Consider the following 15224-nt stretch of genomic DNA (forward strand, 5'->3'; position numbering starts at 1 on the left):
CTGAACTCTAAGAAGGAAGTGTCTGACATACACCTCTAGGAGGAGGAGGGCTGAAGGGAGACTGCCCATCCCTGTTCCTAGCAAAAAGCTAGAGTGGTTTCACTTCTATAAAGTGTGACCGTCTCTGCCTGTGGGGCAGCAGATAGAGAGGGGTTACTGTACTTAAAAAAAAAAAAGGTGGGGGGGGGCATCCCTGGTGGTACAGTGGTTAGGCATCTGCCTGCCAATGCAGGGGCCACGGGTTGTATCCCTGGTCTGGGAAGATCCCACGTGCCGTGGAGCAACTAAGCCCATGCACTACAACTACTGAGCCTGCGCTCTGGAGTCTTTGAGCCACAACTACTGAAGCCCTCGCCACAACTAGGGAAAAGCCCACGTGCAGCAACGAAGACCCAACACAGCCAAAAATAAATAAAATAATTTTAAAAATAAAATAATTTTTAAACAGGGAATTAAGCAAATATTTAGATACTGAATGCCTGGACCTTTCCCTCTGCCCCCACCCTCACCCCACAGTCAGCTCCCCATCAAGCCTATGCTTTCCAGGCAATCGATCTGAAGATTCTTCTTGGGGAAATCTGACCTCACTAAGAGGGGAAAAGAAAAGACTAAAAACAGTGACATGAGGGTGGGGATGAGGCTTCCCAATAAAATGCCAAATGGTCAACAAGCCTATCCCTTTCACTCAGAGCTTCTAATCTGTTTTAAAATCTTACATGTAACAAAATATAGATTATAACTATACCTAAGCATGTAATCTTAATATAAAGAATGAAACTAATTTGGATTTCACCATGTGATGGTGTCCTTCAGATCACATTTGACTTCCACAGTGCAAATAATAAAGGACCATTTTAGTAAAAGTATCTCTTTTCCTAAGCATCTCTTTTGACCTGTCATTATTTAAATGCATCCTCTTTTCTTATAGCATTAAAAAGTTGAGATATAGTTCACAATATAAAATTCACCACTTTAAAGTGTGCACACTACAGTGTGTTTTTAGTACATTCACTATTTTGTGTAACCATCACCATTATCTAGTTCCAGAACATTCCCACCATCCCAAAACAAGCCTTATACCTATTAGCAGTCAGTCCTAATTCCCACACCCCTCCCTCACCCATCCCCTGGCGACTACTAATCCACTTTCTGTCTCTACGGATGTGCCTATTCTGGAAAATTCATATAAATGGAATTACACAATGTGTGGCCTTCTGTACCTGGCTTCTTTCACTTAGCATAATATTTTCCAGGCTCATCAAAGAACAGGTAAAAGTACATAGAACGGGTCATTCCTTTTAATAGTAGACTAATATTCCATTGTAGGCATATACCATGTTTTGTTTACCCATTCATCTCCTGATGGACATCTCGGCTGTTTACAACTTTTGGCTATTATGAACAATGCTCCAATCTGCTTGTTAGTATCCTGTTCTTAAATGTGAGTAAACCAACAAAAATCATTAGACATGTGAAGAAAGGAGTTAACATGAAAGGTCTGTAGACACTAAAATGAATAGGAAAAAAGCAACTGGGAAAACAGGGACAATGAAAAGAGAAGAAAAATTTCAACTAACTTTAAACTTATCATTAATTAACTTCAGGTAGTAAAAAAATACTGTGCACATGAAGAAAGCACACAATCCTATAAAAAGGAATAATGAGAGGACAAGAGTACTGTGAAACTAAAAATATGCTCAAAAATGTTTTCAATAGACTTGGACGCTGAGAAAGTCTCCAAGGAAGGAGAATGACGATGACAACAACAAAGACAGAGATGGCAAAATAGAAAGAAATTTTAAGACATGCAAAGTTTCAAAATTTATCTCCTACACATTCTTTTCTCAGGAAGCTTGAAGGATGTGCCTTACTAAAATGAGAGGGTGACAAAAACAGACAACCCTGGGTACAGGAGACAAAGATCCAACACAGGAAAGAAGGAAATGCAAGCCCTAGGATGAGGATGGTGAGCATTTCAGGTTAACCATCCTAAACCAAGAAGATGAAATTTATCAACTATCTGATGTGCCTGATCATACTGAGAGACCTAAACATCCAAGAGACAGCCTGAAGCTAAATTAGTAATAAGTACATAGAAAATTAAGTAAACAATAAATCCAGAGAAAGCAAAGAGTCGGAAACGAAAAGTAGTTACAACTACCACATGACTTAGTCGCGGACACTTTTGTTTTTAATTCAAAGACCTTATTCTCTTTTGTTTAAACTAATTTATTTTTGCTGTGTTGGGTCTTTGTTTCTGTGCGAGGGCTTTCTCTAGTGGCGGCAAGCGGGGGCTACTCTTCATCGCAGTGCGTGGGCCTCTCACTATCGCAGCCTCTCTAGTTGGGGAGCACAGGCTCCAGACACGCAGGCTCAGTACTTGTGGCTCACGGGCATAGCTGCTCCACGGCACGTGGGATCCTCCCAGACCAGGGCTCGAACCTGTGACCCCTGCATTAGCAGGCAGATTCTCAACCACTGCGCCACCAGGGAAGCCCAGTGGACACCTTTTATATCGTCCAAATAATAACAAATACTGACCTAAAAATTACAAGACTACTCCATAGTGAGGATGGGAAAACAGGAGAGGTGTGTGTGAACACAGGGCTGGGAAGAGAGGGTACTTCCTGTAGTGGGTAATTACAGAAAATGTCTAGTACTGAAAAATTAACAAGTCAAAATAGTGGCATGTTATTTAGAAATATGGAAGTAAATAACAAAAGGATCCCTCAAGGATCAAAAATAATTACTTGGGGAGGTGAGAGTGGCTGATTTTTTTTTTTTTAATAATGGGCCTTCCACAAGTATTTGACTATCTTAAACTTTGTGTATATACAAACGGAACTTGTGCTCATTCTGTTTTGAAAAGGTTCTGGCTACAGAAATGTCCTGAAGGAAGAAATCTTAAAGATAAACATATAAATACTTCTGAACTAAGGGAAAAATAAAATCACAAATGTATCCTAAATTTAAGGGCTATGAATGGCCTCTAAGCAATTTAGTGTTTTCTGGAAAGGATAAACGTTCAAGAAAAAAATAAGCTCCAAGATGAAGAAAATCTCTGTATATTCCCCAGCTTATTTAACTGTATACACTGTTCACTGAACTAACGATTTTGTAAGGTAAGAAAATCATTCTTGTAATACTATTTCACATTGTTCTTAAGGAGAGAGACTGAAGAGCCTTTATCAGTTAGTTGTTTCTAATGGTTCTGAAATACTAGTAAAATAATTCTTACGACAATGGCTGAAATTTAGGGCATAAATTGACACCAACTTGCCTCTTTGTGCAGTACATCTCCTTTGCCTTTAACAATTCTAAGCTGGATCTTTGCAGTCTCTCTGCCTGCGATATACTTCCTATGGCCAACTCCTTCTGCTCACTCTGGTCTCGGTGTGAATACCATCGCTCACAGAGGCAGTCTCACCTTTCAGTCTCAAGTGCCTGCTCCCTTTTGTTCTAGATCATTCTAGAGCACTCTAGAGCCTTTTGTCCCGATCTGAAATGATCATTCCCAGAAGGCAGAGGCCTTGTCTGTCGTGTTCACCACTTTACCCCCGCCAGGTCTGTGATAGTACTGGGCAAGTATCAGGCACCCGAGGATCTGCTGACTGAATACGTGGGTATTTACCTCAGTGCTCTTGGTTTTGAAGAGTCTTGTTGCACACTCACCTTTTGGGTTTTTGTTTTTTAACCAATTTGAAAAAAAGGAAAAATCGACCTGCTGTGAGAACACCAAAAACATCCTTCAAAGTGCAGGTGGATGTTTACACTAAAGAATTACTGTTTTTCTGAGGTTCAAATTTAACTGGGAATCCTATATTTTTCTTGGCAATCCCAGTCAGGCAGTAAGAAAGAGAGAAGAACCAGAATGGGATGTGTTGGGGTAGGGGGGCAGCTAAAGGCTGCTATGAGGCCTAAGAAGTTGGGAAGACAGATGAGAAATTTGGGATTTACTGCTTTGTACTGACCAGTGTAACTTGCCCTTTGCTACCTCCTCAAGAAAACTTCAGTAAAGGTTTACACTACTTTTCAAAAAAATAAACGCAGATGAGAGACTATGTCCTCTGAGAAGTCTTCCCTTATTTTACACCGAAAAACGTTTCCTCCTCCTGTGCCACCTCTGGACTTGGTAAACTAGCACTCTGAATTGTGTCTGAAAGCTCCAGAAGGGCAGAGTTTAAGGGTTTCCTCTGTATCACCGGCATCTAGAACACTGTGGGGCACAATGTCTGTTCAACATGAAATCTACAAGCTACATCTAAATCAAAATGCGATCAGTTATTTTAGCCGTACTCAGCATGGTAAAGAAACGTAATTTCAAAGTCTGAAGGTATACGATTAGAACATATACTTACAGTTTCAAAAGTATTCAGGATCATCAAAGGGAAAAACACATTAAAATAATCTCTACCATCTTGAAATCTCACAGGCACAGGTCTTGTGATGGACTGACAAAGAGTTGAAGGGGGTCCGCACTGATCAAAGTCCACAAACATTGCGTATTTCCATTTTAAGACCTCTTTAACGAAGGTGTCAGAGATGGACTGTGCTGACAAGAAAATGTTTACCGGAGAGGAAGGTGAAAAAGATCTGTTTTCACAAAATGGAACTTTGTAGCCTTGCCTGTTGGAATTATTTGGAGTATGACACTGGAGAACGTTGCACAAACCCTTCATTTCAGCCACTGGCTTCTGAGACACCACAGAGACTGGCTGTGGTACTTTCAAAGCAGATTGTACCCCACTTGACTTATTTTGCAGAGTTGGTAAGAGCGCTGACGTATTTACCAAAGACTTGTAAAGACCAGCAATTCGTGAAGTACTACTGGAGGTAAATATCTTAGCAGTGGGAGGTCTCGAAGGTTTAGATGAAGAGAGAGGCAAGCCAGGTCTACGAAATGTATCTTCATCTGCTGCTTTAGCTTCAGAGTGTTTGGAACAGTATTCACCCTGGTTTTCCAGTGTTTCCACACAATCTTTGTATTTACATTTTGTGCTACTCCAAGATTCCAACTGAGGCCGACTCACAGAATCTTCTTCTACCTGGACTGTATCTCTTCCATGAACTACTTCAATGAGTTCATCATTCTCTTTCTCCATTTGTGAACATAAATCCATATCTTCTGGATCACATTGTGTTAAAAATATATTATCCTCCTCTATGTCACTGTTGCATTCAGGTTCTCCCTCCTTCAAAGCTGCCTCTGCTGCTTTTTTAATGACCTCTTCAGGTACATAAGCTGGACCATAACCCCAATCATCTGTGATATCCCCTACATGAGTCAAGCACGAATTCTCTTCATTCTCTTGAACTGAATTCTTGTTGTCTGGTCTCTGATCTTGCCGAACTGAAAACACTTCACATGGACTTTCAAACTCAAAAAAATGAGAATCCGATTCCTCAAACCGCAAAAGGGACCTTGTATTTTCTTCCTTTATTACATTCTGTTCCACATTTGTGTTAGCTATTGAAGTATGATGCTCTGGACATCCTTTCTCAATGCATGTCTTACCCTGTTTAATGTGTTTCTTAAAACCCACAATTCTTTCATCATCATCATCATCTTCATCAGATTCTGAAATAATAATGACGTGTCCAGAGCAGGTTTCCCTGACATTATTTTGGTTGGCTGTCAAACATCTTCTATCATCTTTAACTTTTCTTTGTAGCTGGGATAAACTTCTATGGGTTGAACCTGATGGGAACTTAATAACACTGGCTTGAGCTATTAAAGATAATATGTGGAGGTCTCTGTCTATCTGAGAATCTGTTAAAGGGTCAGACTTAGGACTGATGCTAAGGACCTGTTCTCTTAAATCAGAAGAAAACTCAACAGTACTCTTGCTAATTCCCGTATCTCTTGATTCAAGTCCAGTCACAGGATCTTTAAAGGGAGGTGTTTTCTCCACAAAAATATCGGTCATTTCTGTGAATGAGACCAAATCTTTATTACCAACATGACATTTTAGTATTTGACAACTGATATCAGGGGTGGAGAAAATGCCCAACTCTTCTTCCTGTACCTGTTTCTTTTTCAGCAGTAAACTGTTTTCAGGTTTTTGTTGTCCATTTTTATCATCCAGAACACCACTAGGGCCTAAAGAGAGATTGTGTATGAAGCCATCTCCTTTCTGAGCTCCTGTATCTTTCTGTGAACAGAAACTTTCAATGCTAGATACAGTCAGGTTTTCCTCTAAAGTGGTACTTTTCCTGTCTTGCTTTTTCATTACATGCAATAACTTAGCACAGATTTCATCTTTATGTGCCTTAGTGTTTGCTTTTGAGGTTTTGCCAAGAGCATCATCCTTTAAAGAGAAATCCTCATCTGATGTGGACACTTTTTCCAGAGAGTCATTGCTAGAATCAGTCAACAAACCTGTTGATGTGATTATTCCTCTGTCAAATACCTTTTCTGGACCATTTCTTGAAGTACAATTCTGTGGGGTATATGAGGAATTCTCTTTTACAGACTTATGCTTCCCTGTACTTACTTTAACTTGGCCTCGAGCTCTTTCATTCACAAGCCTTTTACTACTCGGCTTCAAGCACAACTCAGCTGAGAGATGGTCTTTGAGTTTCAAATCTTTTAGATAAGTTTGCTCATTATCCTCTTCTATGGCATTATGTGCCTTGCTGAAAATACTCTCTTTCACTTGACATGCATCAGCTTTCATCGGTTCTTTAGAGAATGTTGGGCTGGAGTTTTCCAGACAGTGCCTTTGTTTTTTAGACTTCTTCCCTGTTTGTTCACTTTCTTCTTTATTGTAAGATGCAGGAGGTGTTTTACATGGAGGAGTCAGATCCACAGAAGTGCTACACTGAGGCACTTTGAATTTTATGTTTCTAATAATTTGCTTTAAACAAGTTTGTAACTCATGGGTTTCCTGACTAGTCAACTGCCAACCTAAAGATATATTTCCTCGTAGGTATAAGTTGAGCTTATCCCAGAATCGCTTACAAAGAGTCTGCTGCCCAAGCTGATAGCCTTCTTTAAGGAGACTTCTGATCAGCTGCACACAAGCAAGTTGTACAGAGTTAGATGGCACTGAATGCAGTGACAGAGATATCATTGTTGTGCCTTTGGAGCAGTTTCCAGATGACTTCTCAGAACTCCGAGCAAACGCGGTGGTGGGAAGCTTGGCACATTTTACGATGGCTTCCACCCACTGCTGGGAACTAACCCACAGCAAATGCAAACACTTTTTATTTCTATGCAGTTCAATCACTGACACCAAAATCAGAAGGAAAAACTCAGTGACTGTGTCACACACGGCGTCCGTCTGGTTGAGGACGTCTTTGACTTCAGAATGCAGATGATGAATAACCTCCACTATATAGGCCACACCCAGATCCTTAAGATCCATGAGGGACTGCACAAAGGGGATGAACCACAGAAACGTGCTGTTATGAACACGCATGTCTTGACCGATATCTGACTGAAGCACATTAGCTAATGTTTCCATTTCTTCATACATGTTAGGACAATAATCTGGGCAAATGGCTGATCTCCACCCTGAATCCTAAAATGAAAGAGATACTGACATTCAGATAAACAAGCACCATTCATGACAGGTTTAACACAAAAGTTGCCAACAAGAAAATACACTGCTCAACTTTCCTGTGTTGATGTACATATATGGACCCCCAAGAAATTGAAAACAGTCCAATTTTGAGGTGAAGCTTTCATGAAAAGGTTAAATTTACAAAACCTCCATGTACTCTGGACCTCTTTCCTTCAGTTGGTTTTGATTTCTAGTCATGTGATTTATCTCCCTCATGCCATAAATGTTCTACCCTTCCAAAATGTACTTAAAAATTAATCTCTCAAACTGTGCATGCTCTCATTACAGACCATTTTTCCTCATGAGCTACTGTTCAATCAGAAACTGTTTTATGCAACAGTTGATTCAGAATAGCTACATATCATAAAATCAGCAATGCAACTAACCACGTAAAACACTGACTATACAATATAAAGGCAATACAATATCATCTGAATTCTCAAAATGTTTTATACCTTTTTGGTCTTTTCAGGGTTATAGTTGTATACCATCTGGCTGCAAGTCACCATGTCATCTAAATATGACTCCGGTTCTGACTTGGTCCTTAAATATTAAGAACAAATAGAAATTACTGAAATGAAGGGTAAAAAGAAGAGAAAAATCCTACTGTTAAAGTCAATTATAGTAGACTTCCTCATACAGATTGTTGGAAATCCTGACACAGGAACTGAACGAACCTCACAGAGCTGTTCCGTATGTTCTGGATCTCTTTCCTGTAGCTCACATTGTTGAAATGGTTTGAAATGCCTCAATAGGATCAATCAGTTGACCCCAGACCTTAGATCCAAGACGATCCAGAATCACCATGAAACAGTGTAACGCTGGCCAGAAAGGATCCACACTATCATCTGAAACACAATGGAGTAATTTGCCAAATTACAACACAATTAGAGAAAGGGACTAAAATATATTGAGAATTAAGCATTCTTTACCTGGGTAGCAACAAAACTGAAAGCAAAACAGGAAGTAATTTAAAGTAAAGTGTTGTCAACTACAGGTTTTAGAAACCTGGCAAACTTTTAAATAATGTCTGCATTTTTTTTTAAAGCAATACACCTCTGTTAAGAAATCTTGTTGTGTGGAACAAACTGAGATAGTCCAGATAAACTCAACTTTCTCACCCTATTTGCCAACCTGAAAGAATCGTTCCTCCTCTGCTTCTTCCAGACCTTTATACTCCCATCCTTCAATAAATAACAGAGGTAAAGTAGAAAAAAAAAAAGGGAGAGAAAGAAAAACTTGGTATTTTCAGATCTAAACAAAGTCCATGATATGAGAAATCCTGAATTGTGTGTGTCATTCGGTTGAAATAAAGGACTGAACCCCTCATCCACTGGATAAGCAGAGATACATACTCTTTATCCATCCATTCTCAACATGGCTTTGTTGTTATCTCCATTCCATCCAACTGGCAGCAATTCCCATTACTCACACACTCTTATGCCCGGTCCTTCCCCTCTTCTCTACATGCAGGGGCAAAACACTGCCCTGCTCAAAGACCTTCACTTGCTCCTTAATGTCTTCTAAGGAAATTAGAAGCCCTCAGTCAAGCATCTGTAAGATCTTACTCTTTCTTTCCAGATTTATTTTTGACACTCACATAAAGATACACCACCTACAGAAAAAAACAGATAGCTGGCTTTTTCCAAGTGAGAACCAGAATGGCTTCACTGTTAGCACCACCTGTCATCTTCCGCAGTATTCTTAGGAGGCAAGTGCTCTAGCTCACACAATTACTATCAACCTTAGAACTTTCTGCTTTATTTCCCTCAGGGCTCTTAGAGTCTACTTTTTTTTTTATCATAGTCGTTCATGTAGAACTGCTCATATACTTTTTTATCCTCTACTGAAGCTGTCTTATGTCTAGGAAGCTCTCAAATAAGGAAGAAAGTCATTAGTTAGGTGAAGACAATTATGGAATGTTTCTTAAAGAGGGGACTTCCCTGGTGGTGAAGTGGTAAAGAATCCGCCTGCCACAACATAGGCAGAACACTCTATGACATAAAAGACCCTTTTTGACCCACCGCCTAGAGACATGGAAATAAAAACAAACAAATGGGACCTAATGAAACTTCAAAGCTTTTGCACAGCAATGGAAAATATAAACAAGATGAAAAGACAACCCTCAGAATGGGAGAAAATATTTGCAAATGAAGCAACAGACAAATGATTAATCTCTAAAATTTACAAGCAGCTCATGCAGCTCAATATCAAAAAAATAAACAACCCCACCCAAAAATGGGCAGAAGCCCTAAACAGACATTTCTCCAAAGAAGATATACAGTTTGCCAACAAACACATGAAAGGATGCTCAACACCACTAATCATTAGAGCAGTGCAAATCAAAACTACAATGAGGTGTCACCTCACACCAGTCAGAATGGCCATCATCAAAAAATCTACAAACAACAAATGCTGGCGACGGTGTGGAGAAAAGGGAGCCCTCTTGCACTATTGGTAGGAATGTAAATTGATACAGCCACTATGGAGAACAGTATGGAGGTTCCTTAAGAAACTAAAAATAGAACTACCATACGACCCAGAAATTCCACTCCTGGGCATATACCCTGAGAAAACCATAATCCAAAAACAGTCATGTACCACAATGTTCACTGCAGCTTTATTTACAAGAGCCAGGACATGAAAGCAACCCAAGTGTCCATCGACAGATGAATAGATAAAGATATGGCTATACATACAATGGAATATTACTCAGCCATAAAAAAGAAACGAAATCGAGTTATTTGTAGTGAGGTAGGTGGACCTAGAGTCTGTGGTACAGAGTGAAGTAAGTCAGAAAGAGAAAAACAAATACTGTACGCTAACACTTACATATGGAATCTAAAAAAAAGGTTCTGAAAAACCTAGGGGCAGGACAGGAATAAAGATGCAGACATAGAGAATGGACGTGAGGACACGGGGAGAGGGAAGGGTAAGCTGGGACGAAGTGAGAGAGTGGCATGGACTACCACATGTAAAATAGCTAGTGGGAAGAAGCCACAGAGCACAGGGAGATCCGCTTGGTGCTCTGTGACCACCTAGATGGGTGGGATGGGGGTGTGGAAGGGAGACGCAAGAGGGAGGGGACATGGGGATATATGTATATGTGTAGCTGATTCACTTTGTTATACAGCAGAAACTAGCACACCACTGTAAAGAAATTATACTCCAATAAAGATGTTAAAGAAGGAATCTGTAGACCCCACTCGCTGCAACTAGAGAAAGCCCATGCACAGCAACAAAGACACAACACAGCCAAAAATTAATTAATTAATTTTTTCAAAAGTAAGTTAACTTCCTTGGGCTTCAGTTTCTTCTTTTATGAAAGTAACGTGCTGAGTTAAACTCTGAAGGTCCTTTCCAATTAAAAATTCTGACTCTGTGACCAAAACCATAAAACGGTCATTCTTTCTTTCCTCCACATCATACACCCAAGTTCTTACCGTGACACTAGTATTTTCAAAGTGCACCATCATCACAATAGTCAGCAAATAAAGTTTATTACCATCTGATTGCCTCTCCATGGCGTGAAGTATTGATTGCATAAAATCATTCTGTTTGTTTGAGCCCAACAACAGTGAATCCATGGTTTGCTCCTCAAGAATGGTCAGCAACATGCAGATACCTGTAAGATCACGTATAGTTTTCTTGAATTGATTAAATAAAACTGTTCTAATGTCTTCTCCAGTTTAGTTGGCAAAAAGAATAACAAGGCAGTAAGATGAAACCAAACAGTATCCAGTGCCTCAGACATTGAAGTCTGAGATATTCATATACAACTCCTCCTCCTAAGAACAGAACTTTAGACTGAATAAAAAGGGAAAATGGCACGAACCTGGTTAGAAAACCATTTCCAAAATGACTACCACACAATTTGCATCTCATAATATCAAAGACCCCTTAAATTTTAAGAGCACTATATTTCAAGTACCAGTCACTGCCAAATATACACATGACTGTAAGACTCTGAATCAATGAAGTAGGACAGAACTACTTTAAGTCAATATACAACTTGATGAAAACCAAAGTTAGTATCGCTTTCTCCCAGGAAATATTTTACAGATGGGAAAAGAGGTATTAAACCTCTGTTTCAAGAGATCAAAACCCTATTAAGTTCAGCTGCTGTGCTAATACGGTAACATCTAATACTGCCTTAAATAAAAGATCTATTTGCCATACTTGAAAATGTACCTCTTACACAGATGATTTCTAGGATAAGAAATGTTTAAAGACAAGATGTTGTAATAGTCAATTTAATGACAGAACAAGAATTGTGAACTATGAAATCCTTTATTTAGCACTTTTGATCAGATTACCAGAAGAGATCCCTTCCCTTGCAGGATAATCATAAGAAATATTGGAAAATACTAATTATATGTGTGTAGGAACAATACTCACCTAACCAATAGTTTTTGTAGTTGGCAGTATCATACATGTGTGAAGGCAGAAGAATCAGTTTACCCTTCTCAAGGACAGAAGAAGTATCAATGTCTGGACTTTCGAAAAGCCCCAACTCAGTAACTTTAAAAAGGCAAGTCAAAACCTCCTGTAAGTCATAATAATCATCTCTGTTCACTTTCCCCAAGTTTCTTGCTGTCAGGATAGCCCAACGTGAAACCTAAAAGTGTAACACATTCATTACTTCATTTAACACACAATTGTCTACAGAAAGAATACAGTTAAAATAAGATTCTCTACAGATTACAGAGGACACAAGATACATCAAATACTTTAAAAAAATCATTGCACCGTATATCTTAAACTTATACAGTGCTGTATGTCAATTATACCTCAATAAAACTGGAAGAAAAAAACTATCATATAGAATAAAGTACTTTAGGAAAAATACATGATTTTCAGACATTTAAAGGAAATAAACCAAAAGGTCCATGATGACAGAAAAAAAAAAGACGGAAGATACTAATTACAATTGAACTTTGAACAACACACAAGGGTTAGGGGCACCTACCCTCTGCGTAGTTGAATACACTAATATAATTCGAATATAACATAGTTGGCAGCCCTCCATATCCTGGTTCTGCATCATGGATTCAACTAACCTCGAACTGTGTAGTACTATACTACATGCTATTAAAAAGAATCTGTGTATAAGAGGACCCATGCAGTTCAAACCCCTGTTGCTCAAGGGTCAACTGGAATGCGACATGTGAACCTTACTTGATCCTGATTTGATCTAACCCTGATAAAGCATTTTTTTTTTCTTTTTGCGGTATGCGGGCCTCTCACTGTTGTGGCCTCTCCCGTTGTGGAGCACAGGCTCCGGACGCGCAGGCCCAGAGGCCATGGCTCACGGGCCCAGCCGCTCTGCGGCATATGGGATCCTCCCAGACCGGGGCACGAACCCGTATCCCCTGCATCGGCAGGCGGACTCTCAACCACTGCGCCACCAGGGAGGCCCTGATAAAGCATTTTTGAGAGAGTAACTTCCACTCAAATACTGACTAGAAATATATTATTATTATTATTATAAGTGTGTCGATGTAATTGTTCTTTTTAAAGAGCACTTACCTTTTTGATACACGAACTAAAGTATTTTATGGATGAAATGCTCTGATGTCTAAGATTTGCGGTAACTAAACAGGGGTAGAATATTGACCACATATTGATAACAGATGAAGCACAGTGATGGATATATGGGGGTTCACTACACCAATCTATTTTTGTATGTTTGTAATGTTCCATAATAGAAAGTTAAAAAAGGAAAAATGAAAAGAGAAACCTCAGAAGAAATCAAAGGTCACCTCTACATGGCGATATAGCATAGGGAAGTGATTTTAAATTTATTCTGCACTACAAACTGAATTTAGTGATCACAACCAACCTTAAAAACTAAATAAAATTTTAAAAAAAATCAGTGGGCTTCCTTCATAGTAACAGTAAGTACTGTTTTGTGAAATGTTTAGGTCACGTATGTCTATATGTGTGTGAACTCGATGAAGAATATTTTTACTTAGGTTATGGGCAGAAAAGTTTGCAAAACATAGAACTAGTGGTCAAAAGAATGGGCTCTATGCCAACATAATTAAGTAATGGATTTTAAGCTATCGAAAAAAAATACAAAGGAATCAATGAGTCTATAACTTATGATAAACAGATGAATAAATGAAGAGCAGGGAAAATGGCTCTTGATTATAGTATAATCAATGTCAAGTGCTGACTGGTAAACGTGTAAAGTGCTGGGGTTGAAACTATTTTGCAATCTTAGAAAAACTGGCTCAGGGAAGAACCATCAGGTAATGCTAAATTTAGGAGAACATTTTGGTGAGGAGTAAGGTATTTATGTGATCTTAGAGTACTTAAGAAATAGACATTGTACAGTGAAGAAACTGGACAACACCTCAACTAGATGATCAAAATTAACATCACCATGAGAGGCCGGATGATATGGCATGCCGTATATCTGACAGCCTGAGAAGGACATAACATCCTTCACTTCTGTAGTATTCCAGTTGGAACGTATAACCAAAGCCTAACCATGCGCAAGCATCAGACAAACCCAAAATGAAAAGCATTCTATTTTTTGTAAATGGGAGGGAGGCAGAAATGACTATTCTTCAGAAATGTAATTGTCATAAAAGACAAAGATAGGCTGCGGAAATGTTACAGATTAAGGGAGACTAATGTAACACAACTACATGTAAATCCTGATCCTGGTCTGGATACTGGAGTACAGGGGGAAAATGCTACAAAGTACACTGGATCACATGACACAACTGGAAAACAGACCTTACTGTGTCAATGTTAAAGTCACTGAAATTTATAATATTGTGAGAATATACTTATTCTTAGGAAATATACACTGAAGTATTTAGGGGCAAAAGGCTATGATACATGCAACCTACTCTCAAATGGTCAGAAAACAAACAGCTTTGTAGTTTACTGAAAGCAAATGATAGAACAAATGGAGTGAAACAGTAGTAATTGGTGAATACAGCTAAAGAATATACAGGTGTTTTCTACTTTTTTTTATTTTTGAGAAGTTTCTGAAAAATTTAAAGTATTTTCAAATAAAAACTTTAAAAAAAGCATTAGGGCTCTGGATCAGGCTGCCTATATACAAATCCCAGTCACCATACTAGCCTGTGTAACTGTGGTTAAGTCTCCTGACTCAGTTTCCTCACCTACAAAAACACATATATAATGAAGAATACAGTCATTCCTGGCCCTGCAGACCCAGTCACCCAGTCTGCAAGTGCTTGGCCCAGGTCCTGGTTGCTCAGCTGGACCTGCTTCCTCTACTGCTTTGCAGCTTTAAGAAAGCCAGTCCCGGAGAGCAGCTGGCTGTACTTTCTGTCAGTCTTCTTTCACAGGCAGGAAAGCCCCACCCTTATTTTAAGCACAGGCTTCGACTCTGGTTCTACCCTTGCCTGGAGTAGACTTGTAATTCTTATTATCATGCACAAACTCAGTCCCCTGCTACCTACAGCCACCCAGACCGACATACAGGTTTCCACCATGTATCACTATGTATTTCTGTTCCATTACTGGTCCAAAGAAACATTTACCCTTTAAAAAGTGGGACTATACCTTTTAGAATTCCACTTTTTGAATTCTTTTCTATCATTGTTTGGGTTTGGCACAAAGGAGACAGAAATTCACCACCATTCTGACTGGAAACCCCATTACCGTGTTCTTTCT

The 15224-nt window shown here is 39.2% G+C and overlaps 1 pseudogene across 1 annotated transcript in view; it reads right to left on the minus strand.

Annotated features, from left to right (window-relative positions):
* Positions 1–15224, minus strand: part of LOC308609625 (putative helicase senataxin) — a 70478-nt pseudogene that overhangs the window by 41733 nt on the left and 13521 nt on the right. The window contains exons 5-9 of the transcript in view: positions 11964–12183; positions 11071–11190; positions 8243–8413; positions 8021–8108; positions 4359–7523 (exon numbers count right to left, since the gene is read on the minus strand). The product of the transcript in view is annotated as a putative helicase senataxin (transcript). The remainder of the gene's footprint in view (positions 1–4358; positions 7524–8020; positions 8109–8242; positions 8414–11070; positions 11191–11963; positions 12184–15224) is intronic.

This window comes from Mesoplodon bidens (genome assembly GCF_964165515.1).
Source record: "Mesoplodon bidens genome assembly, chromosome: Y".
Taxonomy (NCBI): Eukaryota; Metazoa; Chordata; class Mammalia; order Artiodactyla; family Ziphiidae; genus Mesoplodon; species Mesoplodon bidens.